Below are 17,145 nucleotides of genomic sequence, written 5' to 3'. Positions count from 1 at the left end.
TGTGGCAGACAGATATCTACACAGACCAATCAATAGTTCAAGTCACACACTCCCATAATCCATTGTCTCTTCGAAGAACTCCCTTCAACACTAATTTTTAATTTTCTCGATAATACATTAAATTAAATTGAAATGTGATTTGTTAGCTCATATATTTTAGTTTTATTTATAATTTTAAAACTTATTTATTATATACAAGACATGCCACAAAAACTATTTACATAATAATTATTTTGTAACTATTATCTCTCGGGCTCTCCTAATGTAATTGATTGCTTCTATTGAAAAAAAAAATTATCGGGTAATAAAAACATTGCCACCCTCAGGCTTATATATGGAGGCCCAATATACTCAACTTAGAAAAGGCAGGCCTAATGGGCTTATACCAACAATCTAATGTAACTATTATTTGGGCCTTAGACTAATATAATCAAATAAATACATTATAAATTTTTAAAGCAATAATCAATATATGATTAAAAGCATATTAAAGTGAACGATGAATATAAAAATATTCACGATTAAGAAATGATTTGGACAATTTTTTTAAACAAATAAATGATTAATATTGTAAAATTTAGTATTGTGTTGCAAACCTCCATCTGTGAGTAAGAAATGACTTTATTTTTTTCGTTAGTATAATTTTTTTTTAAAACGACTCAACCAACTGAAATTTGATTCTTTTTTTTTGGAGTAGTTTTATCATCATTGATGCGCCATTGTCAATGTGGGAAAAAAACTGGTTCCAAGCATCAAAATTGAATAAAAAAGATACTTGTAATAATATCAAATTTCAAAAAAAATTATTGTAATTTACCCTATTTTCAAATATTGGAGTTGTCAAAATAGTGCAGACCTGAAAATGAAGTTTGGAAAACACATCCGAACAAGAGATTGTTTTGAGTACCATTTTCAAGAAATATCTGCACGGCAGTACTCCTTGTCCGGCCTCACCAATGTACTTTTGCTATATCCAGCCTAGATGTTTCTTTCCGTCACTTCTTCAATACTCATTTCTGCCTACTCTCAACCTCATCACCACCTTTAATGTTGCTGGAGTTGAAAGGCCAGTTCCAAGTAAAAGCAACAAAAAATTTCTACTAATAACCAAATGAAATTGAAAAGGAACGTGTACACTGTACATCGTCCTATATATTAGATAACGATAATTACATCTACACCCCGGGACCGATGTCGACTTTTACAAACCATTTTTATCTTTTGAAAAATTACTCATATACCTCCTAAAAACGTCAACAACATTACACAAATTACCCCTACTTTTTGAAAAATTACACAACCCTCATAAACATCAACCACATTATACATACTACTCCTCAAAGGAAATTAACATTGAAGGAGCTTCTTGCAATACCTTGCACTGAATATAGAATCCTTACCATCTTCTGAGGAAAATAAGCCATAGTCCCCAGCTCACAAGTAACAGTATGGGAACCAAAGTGTTTATTTCTGCCACAAAACGGGAAGCAAATTCTTACAGGCAAACAACCATAAAGAAACACGAAATCAGGAAACCTAAAAAAAAGGAGAATTTTATTGGTTGTACGTCCAAATGTTCATCTCTTACTAAAGAAAGGCCCCATGTTACAGATCCCATATGTCGGAAGATCCCTAGAAAATTGTCATGGCATGGGAAGACAAATCATAACAATTTGATACAAAGTGCTAAGTCTGGCGGTAAGTAACAGGACTAAATTTTCTATGTACATACACTTGTACATAAGCACAAGGTTTCTCTAGGCTTACTTTCTATTTCCTTGATACAACATATAATGTCTACAGAACATGGAGTCTTCCAGTCCCTATAACAAGCGGAATATGTAAATAGCTGACGTACAAGTAATGTTTCTGCTTTCCCCTCAAGAAGTGGAGTTAAACTGTTGCCTAATCCAAGGAAAATACACCATTGCAATACCTGTAAAATCCATGATAGTTAAAGCATATTGGGAAAAGCCCAGACTTTAAATTTTATTTCCTTGAATGCTTAAGAAACTGAGTTTACAAAGTACCTATTGTTGCAATTACAACCAGGATACACGACAGGTCCATTTTATGAAAAACACTAATAAGGTAATAATTCTTTTCCATTTGTGCTTTAACATTAAAGGCTTAATCATTACATGCAAATATAAACGAATTCGTTATTAACAAATTAAGTAGCTTTTTCACATAACTTTTTGGTCAGTAGCAACAATTAGTGAGTAGCTTTATATCAGTTTGCATTTAGTCTATATTACGGAATCAAACCAATTTTACTTATACATGTTAATCCAGCACACATGTTAAAAAGCTCATCAGTAAAGACTATGAAGTGAATCCAGCATGACTACATTCAGAACAATTTAGCACTTTACCACTTTTTCATGTGTATTTGCTGATGCAAAGTATTCCATATAAGCATTGGTGACCAAGAGAAGACACAAGAATAATAAGTAGAGTTGAGAGGAAAGACAGCATTATGTGAATATTTTTTCTACATTCTACTTGGATTTAGACTTCCTATGAATATTTTTTCTAATAATTTTGTGAGAACATTATGTGTAGATTACTCTAAATCCACCTTCAAACGAACTTCATATTGGTTTTCCATTTCTTTGTCTTGATTCAGACAATTTGAAAGCTTTTGTTGGACAGAGAAAATTCAATGTTAACTAATTTTTTTAATGCAGAAGCAGAATCGTTACCTGTCACTGAACTTCTCGACTGCATCAGAGGCATAGAGAAGGGTTTTGTTAGCTTTCTCAAGAACCATGTAAAGCCCCTTTCCTCTAGTAAGTCGAGCAATAAGCCAAGCATTGTTCTTTGCTCTAATGGACAGTTCTAGATCTTTCTCACAGCCTGAATTGTCTCATTTAGCTCGACTCTTTTCTGAGTCAAACCTCCTCTCGGAGCTTACAAAACAAAATTAAAGATTCCTGCTTGCAAATGATAATACAGAAATAACCAAATTCCAAGATCATGGCCAATATCATAGAACCAAAAGATAATAGAATATGGCTTTCTCCTATAAGCTAGACAAATACTGAGCACAAAAGCATCCCACAGTAAACTGCACAAGTATAAATTCATAACAACTTTACCACCATTTGGACTACAGACTAAGTTGCAGTGCAGAAGAAAATGAGAATAAGGTTCTAAATTATGCCAAAAAAAGACACATTATCCCAATAGAAGTGGACATAGGCACAAAATATTGCATTTGTTTTTGTCCAAAGGCAGAACAAACACTTAACTTTTTCTTCTCTTTAGCTTTCTTCCTCACAAGGATGCCTAATCGGAATTACATGGAAAGAGCAATTTGGCTCCAGCTATTTGCATTAGAAATAAGCTGTGTGATGGCGCAAGCATGTCTTTGAAACATCAATGAAAGAGATGTCTGTGTATTCGGAGAGTATCGTAAAAGAGAAACCAAGTGTTCTTTCCATAACTTCAATAAACAGCAAGTGGACAGCGCATAATTTTTGCTCATCCATTACTACATTAGGACTTCACAGGAGTATGAAAGTGAGTGGAGTTCCAGTGGAACCAACGTTGCTATTATTTAAAAATCACATCACAATCTCTACCGACAACAATGTGACGGTAGCACTTCACCAGGTTCTTTCCAGTTCACTACCTTCTCCTACCTCATCAAATTCAGGAACTAATATCCATCAACACAGCTCCAACTTGCAAGACTTCTCTAGAGACCATGACACTCTAAACACAAAGTCTTCATGGCAAATCACTCATTTATCCAGTTTCAAATCATGCAAATGTCTTAATAGGATTAATAATATTATAATTGCAATTTCCACAAACAAAGAGATACATGTGCAGCTAACCAGACAGATAAATACTCTAAAGTGTGAGAAAAATGAATGCAATTAGCAGTTACTTAAGCAACATATGAGCCATATAAAAGTAGTTACATAATAAGAGCAGCAAAAAAAAATGTGAATCAATGTGAAGAAAGCTTATTGAACGAACAGGACTGACCTTAGTCAAAGTTGTTACTTTTCCGGGGGGAAGCCCTAGATATGTACCTATCACCATCCATCAGCAAATAACAATATCCACTCACATGATATGCATTTTCACCACCCCAGCCTCTTGATAACTTCTCTTCAACTTTGAACATCTTCAGTGACGCCTGAAATAACCAGAAAATCAAATCATCTAAGAAAGACAAAAGAACACTACATACATATTAACTTTTTATTGACTAAGAGAAAGCAAAATATTACAAAAAAAAATTATTACTGAATTACATAGAAAGTCAATTTTCCAAAAGATCTGTGACTAAGGAAAACAAAGGGTCAGATATGACAGCGCACTTATCAGCAACACAACCACACAATCACATCAGAGCATGACAAAGCTTCTTATTTTACATTTAGTAAGCTGACAAAACATATTTAATATCACAATTCAAGGAATAGAGCTTGTACAACTTAATAGTTTTTGGTAGTTAGGCCATTGCCCCCATCCTTGCACTTGAAAACTACTGGTATGTTTCAACAAGTATCTAAGTTGAAAACACAGATAGTAGAAAATCAAGCAAGACTACTGTTAAAGCAAAATGAGTAGAACGTGTCCTTTTAGGACAACCAAAAGGTTGATCTCAAGTAGGAGTGGATGCAATGCACTATCATGCAGAGAGGTGACGGTAAAAAAGAAGAATCCAAATCAACAAGCAGTAACACAATATAGGAATCTAGTACTCAGGAGATTGTAAACATGGAACCTAGGACCCCTAGTTACCACATATACTAGTACAATTACGTGTTCCACATATGTAGTGATTATGAAATACCCTGTTAAATGGATTTACAGCCCATTTTCCACAACCAATTATCGTGCACCAAATTAAAAAGGAGAAGTGATTGGGGTCTATGAATCTATTGATAAAGTATCAACTCAACTGGTTAATTGGGGATAACGTAAATTATCCATGACAAGTAATCAACAATAACAGAAACTTCATGTGAAATCAAATTCTTCAAATATCAGAAGAATAAACAAAACTCACATTTTCAAGAATTTGCTGCTTCACCATAGCAATTCCTTGTTCCCCATTGACAGATGACACTAGAATCAGAAGCATCATACTGAGGCCTCGATGCTGATAAGCTAATAGATACATCTTCTCTTCTATTTGATTAAGCCAAATTGTTGGGCTTGTAGGCACTAAATTATTAACGTCTGCACCCCAAATATGAGTAATAAGAAAACCATCCTTCCCCTTGGACCACTTGGCATGCTGCAAAGGCCTCACAACAGGATAACTGCGACTTCTAAGGGCAGATGCATCAGGAGAATTGTAATATTGATCCTAGACCAGAATTCGCTAGTACAGCTCCAGTTGAAGTATTGCAAGCAGTATTTCCTTTACGTGAAGAGGACCACGAACTTACTCCAGAGGAGAGAGCAAGAGGGGTCAACCTTAGGACGACGTAGGTAAATAGTCTGACAGCATCAATCTGAGAAAAAAGAAAGGAAATAATGATAATCGACGAACAGAGTTAACACGCTCTATGTAAAAGATAAGAAATCTTGGACATATTATGCATTTAGGAAAACAGATACATCTTAAGGGTGATAACTTCCTCTGTTTCTCTTTTTCCTAGTACCTGAATGGGATAAAGAGGATTGGGATAAAATAGAGACAAAGCACAAAGATCAAACTGTACAGGAGATAGATTTGATAAGACCAGTAGGTCCTGGAACATGGTCAGCGAGTTGCATTGAGTGTTCCCCGCACATGATTCTAATACCCGAACAAGAGACTGACAGATGCAGAATATAAGATGACAATTTATGTACATATTTAAATTCTTACAGCATTCTAACAGGAGTAATACAAACCACATGTAAGCTGAGAATTCATATAGTAATATGCACCGAGACTAGCACAAAGTAGAGAATTTAAATAATTTTCATAATATGATCAGGAAATGAGACACATATGACAAATTAATTACATGAAATGAACATAAACCCAAAGTATCAAGTAGCCATATTAACCTGGTACTACAAATTTACTATTGTGGTCCAAATCTACTTATACTCATATCTTTGAGTAACTTCTGCATGATAGTGATTTCTCACTGTATCAAGTAGCTATATTAACCTGATACTACAAATTTACTATTATAGTTCAAATGCTATTTATATGCACTAGTTTTCGTTGCATGCAGTCCCCATATAGAAAAGAATTATGATTTGAGATGGAGAGAAAACAAATTGTGAAGAAAACAATCGTGCTAAGAGAATGAGAAAGAAAAAAGTATGTTAGAGGAAATAAAGGTGAGGTGAGTGACAAAAAATATATTATAATTGTAGATTTAATAAAAATATAGAAATTTGTAAGAAAAATAAATATGGAGAACTTAGATGAGACAGAAACAATGGAATAGTGGGTGAGACAAAAAAAATTGAAGTGAGATAAATAGAGAAATTGAAATTACTATTCTTTTAAAAGAAAGGTAAATTTGGGTATTCAAAAGTTCGTACCACAAAAGGTTTTCTTTTATAAGTGTATAAATATTTCTAAGTAACCTGTGAATACCAGTGACTTCTCACACTTAACAATAAGGAAAACAGTATACTGTTTATTCATTAAGTACATCATTCATGATAAGGAAACCGGAATATAAGCAATCTTAATCATTTTAAAATAAACTAATGCCAACAGAATTATGATGTGCATCTTTGACTAGATTTGACAAAAATATCCAGCGAGAAAAAAGATGGATTTTGTAGTTTATTTGGAGGTATTAGATGCATGTGTATCAATATTAAGTTAATAGGACATCTACATTGTGGAAAACACATTTTTTTTCTTTCAGAAAATGCATGGGTCTAGACACACGTTTGGGTCAAGTTTCGTGGAGTTCTGATAACATTCAAGGTTTAGCTGTTTTGCACAGTTTTATTAAAGAAAGTTTGTTGCCCTTCCATACTAACTTGTAGTTATTATTACGCTTAGCAAATTTACCACACAAGTGCGTGGGTCTAGACTTACGTTTGGGTCAAGTTTCGTGGAATTTTAATCAAAAGAAGTTTGTTTATCTTTCATACTAACTTGTAGTTATTATTACACTAAGTAAATTTACCACAGAAATGCAATGCTCTACACCTTTGTTTTGGTCAACTTTCGTGGAATTCTTAGAATGTTCAAAATATTGCTGATTTGCACGGTTTTATTAAAAAAAAAAATTGTTTATCTTTTATACTAACTTGTAGTTATTATTATACTTAGCAAATTTACCACACAAATGTATGGATTTAGATCTACGTTTGGGTCAAGTTTCACGAAATTCTGAGAATGTTCAAAATTTAGCTGTTTTGCACGATTTTATTAAAGAAAGTTTGTTTCCCTTTCATAATAACTTGTAGCTTTTATTACGCTTAGCAAATTTACAACACTAATGCATGGGTCAAGACCTAAGTTTGGGTCAATTTTCGTGGAGGTTCTGAGAGCGTTCAAAATTTAGCTGTTTTGCACAGATTTATTAAAGGAAGTATGTTTTCCTTTCATACTAACTTGTAGTTATTATTACGTTTAGCAAATTTACCACAAAAATGAATGGGTTTAGACCTACATTTGGGTCAAGTTTCGTGGAATTCTGATAACGTTCAAAATTTAGCTGTTTAGCACGATTTTATTAAATAAAGTTTGTTTGCCTTTCATACTAACTTGTAGTTATTATTACGCTTAGAAAATTTACCATACAAATGCATAGGTCTAGACCTGCGTTTGGCTCAAGTTTCGTGGAATTCTGAGAACATTCAAAATTTAGCTGTTTTGTACGGTTTTATTAAATAAAGTTTGTTTGCCTTTCATACTAACTTGTAGTTATTATTACGCTTAAAAAATTTACCATACAAATGCATGGGTATAGACCTGCGTTTGGGTCAAGTTTCGTGGAATTTTGAGAACGTTCAAAATTTAGTTGTTTTGCACAGTTTTAATAAAGTTTGTTTCCCTTTCATACTAACTTGTAGTTATTGTTACGCTTAGCAAATTTACCACACAAATGCATGGGTCTAGACCTACGTTTGGGTCAAGTTCGTGGAATTCTAAGAACGTTCAAAATTTAGCTGTTTTGCACGATTTTATTAAGGAAAGCTTGTTTCCTTTTCATACTAACTTGTAGTTATTATTGCGCTTAACAAATATATCACACAAATGCCAGGGCCTAGACCTACGTTTGGGTCAAGTTCGTGGAATTCTAAGAACGTTCAAAATTTAGCTGTTTTGCACGATTTTATAATAGAAAGTTTATTTCCCTTTCATACTAACTTGTAGTTATTATTACACTTGAAAAATTTACGATACAAATGCATGAGTCTAGACCTACGCTTGGATCAAGTTTCGTGAAATTCTGAGAACGTGCAAAATTGAGCTGTTTTGCACGGTTTTGTTAAAGAAAGTTTGTTTCCCTCTCTTACTAACTTGTAGTTATTATTATGCTAAGCAAATTTACCACACTAATGCATGGTCTAGACCTATGTTTGTGTCAAGTTTCGTGGAATTCTTAGAACGTTTAATATTTAGCTCTTTTTGTTTCCCTTTTATAGTAACTTGTAGTTATCATTACGCTTATCAAATTTACCACACAAATGCATGAGCCTAGACCTACGTTTGGGTCAAGTTTCATGGAATTATGAGAATGTTCAAAATTTAGTTGTTTTGCACGATTTTATTAAAGAAGGTTTGCTTCCCTTTCATACAAACTTGTAGTTATTATTACGCTTAGAAAATTTACCACACAAATGCGTGGGTCTAGACCTATGTTTGGGTAAAGCTTCGTGGAATTCTGAGATCGTTGAAAATTTAGTTGTTTTACACGGTTTTGTTAAAGAAAGTTTGTTTCCCTTTCATACTAACTTGTAGCTATTATTACGTCAGCAAATTTACCACACAAATGCATGGGTCTAGACCTACATTTTGGTCAAGTTTCGTGGAATTCTGAAAACGTTCGAAATTTAGTTGTTTGGCACGGTTTATTAAAGAAACTTTATTTTTCTTTCATACTAACTTGTAGTTATTATTACACTTAGCAAATTTACCACACAAATGCATGGGTCTAGACCTACGCTTGGGTCAAGTTTCGTGGAATTATGAGAACTTTCAAAATTTAGCTGTTTTACACCGTTTTATCAAACAAAGTTTGTTTCAATTTCATACTAACTTGTAGTTATTATTACGCTTAGAAAATTTACCACACTAATGAATGGGTCTAGACCTATGTTTGTGTCAAGTTTTGTGAAATTTTGAGAACGTTCAAAATTTTGTTGTTTTGCATGGTTTTATTAAAGAAAGTTTATTTCCATTTCATACTAACTTGTAGTTATTATTACGCTTAGAAAATTTACCACACAAATGCATGGGTTTTCACCTACGCTTGGGTCAAGTTTCGTGGTATTTTGAAAATATTCAAAATTTAGGTGTTTTGCACTATTTTGTTAAAGAAAGTTTATTTCCCTTTAATACTAACTTGTAGTTATTATTACGCTTAGCAAATTTGCCGCACTAATGCATGGGTCTAAACCTATGTTTGTGTCAAGTTTCGTGAAATTTTTAGAACGTTCAAGATTTAGCTGTTTTTGTTTCACTTTCATACTAACTTGTAGCTATTATTACATTTAGAAAATTTACCACACGAATGTATGGGTCTGACCAACGTTTAGGTCAAGTTTCGTGAAATTCTGAGAACGTTCGAAGTTTAGCTCTTTTGCACACGGTTTTATTAAAGAAAGTTTGCTTCCCTTTTATCCCAACTTGTATTTATTATTACTCTTAGCAAATGTGCCACACAAATGCATGAGTCTTGACCTTCGTTTGGGTCAAGTTTCGTAGAATTTTGAGAATGACATAAATTTAGTTGTTTTGCTCTGTTTTATTAAAAAAAGTTTGTTTCCCTTCCATACTAACTTGTAGTTATTATTACGTTTAGCAAATTTATCACACAAATGCATGGGTCCAGATCTACGTTTGGGTCAAGTTTCGTGCAGTTCTAAGAACGTTCAAAATTTAGCTATTTTGCACGGTTTTATTAAAGAAAGTTTTCTTCCCTTTCGTACTAACTTGTAGTTATTATTACGCTTAGCAAATTTACCACACAAATGCATGGGTCACGACCTACATTTGGGTAAAGTTTCTTGGAGCTTTGACAACGTTCAAAATTTAGATGTTTTGCACGATTTTATTAAAGAAAGTTTGTTTCCTTTTCATACTAACTTGTTGTTATTATTACGCTTAGCAAATTTAACACACAAATGCATGGGTCACGACCTACGTTTGGGTAAAGTTTCTTGGAGCTTTGACAACGTTTAAAATTTAGATATTTTACACAATTTTATTAAAGAAAGTTTGTTTTCCTTTCATACTAACTTGTAGTTATTATTACGCTTAGCAAATTTACCACACAAAATGCATGGGTCTAGACCAACGTTTGAGTCAAGTTTTGCCGAATTCTGAGAATGTTCAAAATTTAGCTATTTTGCACAGTTTTATTAAAGAAAGTTTTCTTCCCTTTTCATACTAACTTATAGTTATTATTACGCTTAGCAAATTTACCACACAAATGCATGGGTTTATACCTACATTTGGGTCAAGTTTCGTGGAATTTTGAGAACGTTCAAAATTTTGCTATTTTGTACGATTTTAATAAAGAAAGTTTATTTCTCTTTCGTAATAACTTGTAGTTATTATTACGCTTAGCAAGTTTACCACACAAATACATGGGTCTAGACCTACGTTTGGGTCAAGTTTCATGGAATTCTGAGAATGTTCCAAATTTAGTTGTTTTGCACGGTTTTGTTAAAGAAAGTTTGTTTATTCATAGTAATTTGTAGTTATTATTACGCTTGGAAAATTTACCACACAAATGCATGGGGCCTAGACCTACGTTTGGGTCAAGTTTCGAGAAATTCTGAGAACGTTCAAAATTTAGTTGTTTTGTACTGTTTTATTAAAGTAAGTTTATTTCTCTTTCATACTAACTTGTAGTTATTATTATGCTTAGCTAATTTACCACATAAATGCATGGGTTTAAACCTACGTTTGGATCAAGTTTCGTGGAATTGTGAGAACGTTCAAAATTTAGTTGTTTTGCACGGTTTTATTAAAGAAAGTTTATTTTGTTTTCATACTAACTTGTAGTTATTGTTATGCTTAAAAAATTTACCACACAAATGCATGGGTCTAGACCAACGTTTGGGTCAAGTTTCATTAAATTTTGGGAACGTTCAAAATTTAGCTCTTTTGCACGATTTTATTAAAGAATGTTTGTTTTTCTATCATATCAACTTGTAATTATTATTACAGTTAGCAAATTTACCATACAAATTCATGAGCCTAGACCTACGTTTGGGTCAAGTTTCGTGAAATTCTGAGAATGTTAGTAATTTAGCTATTTTGCACGATTTTATTAAAGAAAGTTTGTTTCTCTTTCATACTAACTTGTAGCTATTATTACGTTTGGCAAATTTACCACACAAATGCATGGGTCTAGACCTATGTTTGTGTCAAGTTTCGTGGTATTATCAAAATGTATTGCACAAGTAAGCAGTTCGGGGTGGGCGTCGGGTCGGGTTCCTTGGGTTCAGGTTCCTCGGGTCGGGTACCCGACCACGACCCCGAACCCGAGTAGGGCGGGTACCCGAACCCAGGCGAGTTCGGGTAATTTTGCCCAAGTTTAATTTTTTTTTTATTATGAAGCAATGAAATTTTATTCATAAAATAAATTGCAATGGCAAAAAGTCACAAGAGACATTCAAGTTTTGGAAATATCATTAGCAGATAACATGAACAAAATAATCCATCAAGTCATTACATTATAATAATCAATTTATAATTACATGTGAATTGTGAAGTACTACATCCAAAATATTCGAAAGTCCAAACTCCAAAGTAGTCCAGTCAAATATCAATTATGGTTGAATCGACTCCCAATTTTGTCAGCTCTACAAGAAAACAAAAAAAAAAGAATTGAGATTAATATAAATAAAAATATATAGAATTTAATATAAAACAAAGCAAAAGAGAAAATAAAAAGTACCTTACTCATACATTTCAATTTCACTTAAATCTTCTTCTATGCTTATTGGCTTAGAATCTTTACAGATCCAATCTTGAGCATAAATAATAGCTTGAACAATTTTAGGAGATAGTGAGCTCCTAAATGCATCAAGAACATGACCACCAGTGCTAAATGTGGCATCTGAAGCAACAGTTGAGACAGGAACTGCCAATATATCTCGAGCCATCTTTGAGAGAATCGAAAACCTCTGAGTGTTCACTTTCCACCATTTTAATATATCAAACTTTTCCCTATACTCTTCAACATCCTCACTGAGATACTTCTCTAACTCTGATTTCACGTGATCTTTTCCCTCTGTCATGTACACCATGTACTTTTGTTGTAAAGAAAACTTGCGAGTCTCGCTCTCTTCATCATGCATAAACATTTCCTTTAATGAGGAAGAAGATGAAGAAACACGACTAGACGATGAACCCGGGCTTTCTAAAATTCCTTGAAGAGCGTGTCCATATCTTAACTTGTAACTCATGAAGACCATCTCATACTCTCTCTTTCATTATATCACTTTGTCCAATACCACCATATAATTTATCAAAGGAAAATTCTACAAACCCCAATTTGTGATGTGGATCAAGTATCACACATAATACAAAACCATATTCATCTTTTCAATTGATCCCCAATAAAAATTTTCTTTCATTTTCTTGCCATATCACTTAATTCAACATCATCACTCCGAAACCATCTTCGAAGAAGCAAATCAACTTCACATATTTCATGAAACACAATATTAGATGTGACATATGAAGAACAGGAAATGCACAATGTGAGATTGTAAAAATGCTTCAAAGCCTTCAATAGCATCTTTGCCCTATCCTAGTCAGATTCAAATGGTTTCTTTGAAAGATCAGTCTTATAAGCAAGATCTATATCTTCATAAGCATCAAATGCCCTTTTAAGACATGTCGCAGCTTCTAACATCAAGTAGGTGGAGTTCCATCTGGTAGGTACATCAAGAGACAAAACTTCTTTGTTTCCATAAATTCAGCACATTCTTGAAATTTTTTGTACCTAGCCGGAGAATTTCTCACATACTTAATTGCCCCTCTAATACGAGATATTGCCTCATGCTCATCCTTCCCTTTCAAACCATCCTGAACCACAAGGTTGATTATATGTGCTATACACCTCATGTGCACATATTTTCCACCTAAAATATTTTGACCCCAGTTTTCAAGTTTCTTTTTCAAGTAAACCATAGCTCCATCATTAGAAGATGCATTATCAACAGTAATCGTAAAAATCCTATCAATACCCCATTCAAGAAAACATTTCTCAACACCTTTACTAACTTCTTCATTTTTGTGTCCGATAATTGGAAAAAAATTCAAAATTCTCTTATGTAACTTCCAATCATCATCAATAAAATGAGCAGTGAGACACATGTAATTGACTTTCTGAATAGATGTCCAAGTGTCTGTTGTAATGCAAACCCTTTGAGCATGATTTTTAATAAATGACTTCAATTTTGCTCTTTCATTGACATACATATGGAAAATGTCTTTTGTTATTGTCCTTCTTGATGGAATAGCAAACATTGGACAAGTCACCGACATGAAATGTCTAAATCCAGAATTCTCAACAGTTTTAAATGGGAGCTCATCTACGACCAACATATAAGACAAAGCCTCTCTAATTTTCTCTTGATCAAATCTCCAATTGACAAGAGGGGCCTCTTTTTCGCCTAAGCGAATTGATTGAAAAGACAATCTCTTCTGATTGATGGAAACATCATAAGGTTTATTCTTGCAAGATTCAAAGTGGTTCTTTAGAGGCCTAGTTCCATGTACTTTTGGTTCGGGTTTGATTTCCCTACTACAATATTTGCATTTAGCTTTTTGGACTTTATCCTTTTCACAGTAAAATTTATGAAAATGATCCCATCAAGGTGATCTAGAAGTCACTACCCTCTTTTTTCTTTTCTTAGAATCAAGTGGAATATCGTCCTTATCCTCTGACATATCCATACCCTTATCAACATCAAAGTCAACATGATCACCACTGACCTGATTATGAACCATGTTCATATTTATGCCTTGATCTTGAGCCTCTGATAAGTCTACAGTAGGTGAAGATTGAGATTAAGAATTTGACATCTGCAAGATTAAAACAAAAAGAAATTGGAATCTCACACCAAAAGAAATTGCAACAAAGTAACAATTTTAAGTTGCAACAAAGGAAGTCCTTGCTTAATGCCACTAATATATCTGCGTTATTTGTGCACTTGTCTAACTATATGTCTAACAATTTTAAGTTGCAACAAAGGAAGTCCTTGCAAAGATCCACAGACGACACATCAAACGGAGAGAAGATCACACAGACAAAACAGCTACCACTAACAAGAATCTGTGCTGGGGAAATCAGAAAATAGAAAGTACTGAGGTAATGGGACAACCAGAGATCACACAAGTGTTTATCCAATGCAGCAAGAGTCCAACTTTTATAGGTAATGCATTCATTCTCAGCAACACTTTTCCTTGCTCCATATGCATACAAGGATAAAACAACCTTAACACACAACACACATAATAAATGGAGACCATACATACACACATACATATATATATATATATATATATATCAACTAAAAAGTACTCAAGACAAATGAAGTAAGATACTAAAATCCAGCCAAATTTGAGACAATTGTGAAGTTTCTAGATCCTGTCAAGCAAGGTACAAACTTCACTGCACATTATACCACATGGCGAAAAACATAAACAAATAAACTTACCATTAGATGAGATTCAAGGAAGCCCCAGTTCAGGATTGAAGAAGCGTGCGACGGCGATGGGCGGCGAGTGGCGGAGATGTGAATACTGAACGCACAGTGAAAGAGAGAGGAGACGGGTTCATACTTCAGAGAGGAGAGGGTGAAGAGCGGCGGCGACTCGCGAGTGGTGACTGGTGAGTCTGGTGACTGAGAAAGGTATAGCTACAGCGACTCGCGAGCGACGGTGACTCACTAAGAAATCAGACGAAGAGAGAAGGGAACTAGTCTGAGAGAGAGGGAGAACGGGTTTTATGTAAACCCTCTCAATTTTTGCCCCTTTTAATTCGGGTACCCGATCGGGTTCATCGGGTTGGTTTTTAGAACCTGAACCCGATCCTTCTAAAAATAGGTGGGTTTTGGTTTATCTAAACCCGCCATAAAAACCCGACCAACCCGCCCTGTTTTACACGAACCCGATTGGGTCGGGTCGGGTCGGGTCGGGACCCGATGTACCCAACCCGTTTGCCCACCCCTAAGTAAGCTCTAGAATGGACATACTAAGTTTGATGGCCTTAATTAGAAGAAATGTAGAGGCACTATTTATATGGAAGTGCTTTGGTGCAAAAGCTCACACAAAAGGCTTTTGTGTTGATTCTTGAACATTTTTCATTTGATGAAGTCAATGGAACGTTCACACAATTTTAGTTTTTTTTATATTTTTATATGCCACTGATGGTAGTTTCTCCTATTTATTTTGGCATATACAGAAAATTCTATTAGTATAAGGGATATCACAACACAATAATTTGAAAATTCAAGTGCTAACAATGGGATAATGCACTTATTTTTCTCAAGACACTAATTTGATTCACAAGTTTCGATGTTCAATAAAAATTGTCAACCCTCAAATAAAAATTTTCAATCTCCACATATCCATATTCCAAACATTAATTCAAATTTCAACATTCACATGTTCAACAACAACCAGTTTAGCAAGAATCATGCTACAATAACTATCCAACCATCTCTCAAAGAATCAATTACAAGCACAAAGCAGAACGTACCTCTCACACACCAAGAACATACATTGTCCTCAATGTATGCACGGAGACCTATTGAAACAAGGGAAAAAGGTAAAGGAAAATGCACGTTTTGAAATTTATGATGGTGTCAAGGTATGCCAGACAGAGGATGGTGGAGGTGGAGGCAAAGATGGGGCAAGGGTTATGTCGGAAGAGTACAACAATAAACATTAATGACAGTATTAAACTATAAAACCAACTCTGTAATAATTAATATCTAATAACAAAATAATGGATGTTGCTAGTGCTAACCATTAAGGTTATCCTCCATCCAACTTGATATACCTAAGGCATAAAAGGTTAATCTTCATCAGCTCACCTATTTTTTTGCTTCGAAACTCCTACTATTACTATTATTGTTTGTTATTATTACTATTCCATAAAGTGCAAAATAAGAACATACACATCTATAGTCTACTTTATCTTCATGTTGCTTCTTCCTTTGGTACATGCCAGGGCTAGAATTATATATGCTCTTGCAAAAAGCAATAGTACAAAGAACAACTTAAGTATGAGGATAATCTATTGAAATTCTTATCATATATCATGCTCAAATAAATATATAACATTGGTAGTCCTTTAAGTGTACTATATAAAAATCAGAATCTAGATTTTGGGTCTGGTAGACATATAAACACATATGTCTGCATGAGTGTACAAGATGGATTAAAGGTTTTCACCACATTTCCAAAGACTACACCACCATGACTGAGACAGGACAAAATACATTCAATGCAATCTTGCAACAAACACTTGGAGGAGGCAGAAACTTGCTTTATATCTAGGTCTTTCTTTAATTTCTTCTAAACTGTCTATATCTGACTGTCAACCATTATTGTCAACTATAGATGCACGAATTACTGGTTGGGAAGGAATTTTGTTATCATATGCTGGGCGAGTACAAATAATCAGATACGTACTTTCAGCATTGAGTTTATATTGGGCTTCTGCTTTTATCCTACCGAAGAAAATCATCAAGGAAATTGAGAAGAAGTTGAGAAATTTTCTTTGGAATGGCACGTTGACTAGTGGCTACGCCAAGGTAGTATGGAATGATGTGTGACGAACGGTGGATGAGGAGGGGGGCTTGGGTTCAAGAATATTACTACCTTGAATCACGTACTAATAAGCAAGAAACTTGTGATGTTATCCGGTGTGATAGGACCTCCATTTGGGTACAGTGGCTTTACTTTGGCCGATTACAGGACACATCGATTTGGACAATCCGGGAGCATGGGGG

General features: G+C 34.2%; 1 pseudogene; it reads right to left on the bottom strand.

Annotated features, from left to right (window-relative positions):
* Positions 1–1,905: 1,905 nt before the first annotated feature.
* Positions 1,906–6,622, bottom strand: LOC148787796 (vacuolar fusion protein CCZ1 homolog A-like; annotated as a pseudogene).
* Positions 6,623–17,145: the final 10,523 nt, after the last annotated feature.

This window comes from Sesamum indicum, linkage group LG6 (genome assembly GCF_026168435.1).
Source record: "Sesamum indicum cultivar Baizhima isolate 11 linkage group LG6, ASM2616843v1, whole genome shotgun sequence".
In the NCBI taxonomy this organism is placed as follows: Eukaryota; Viridiplantae; Streptophyta; class Magnoliopsida; order Lamiales; family Pedaliaceae; genus Sesamum; species Sesamum indicum.
Note: the sequence above shows the minus strand (reverse complement) of the source record. Positions and strands in the feature narration are given on the sequence as shown.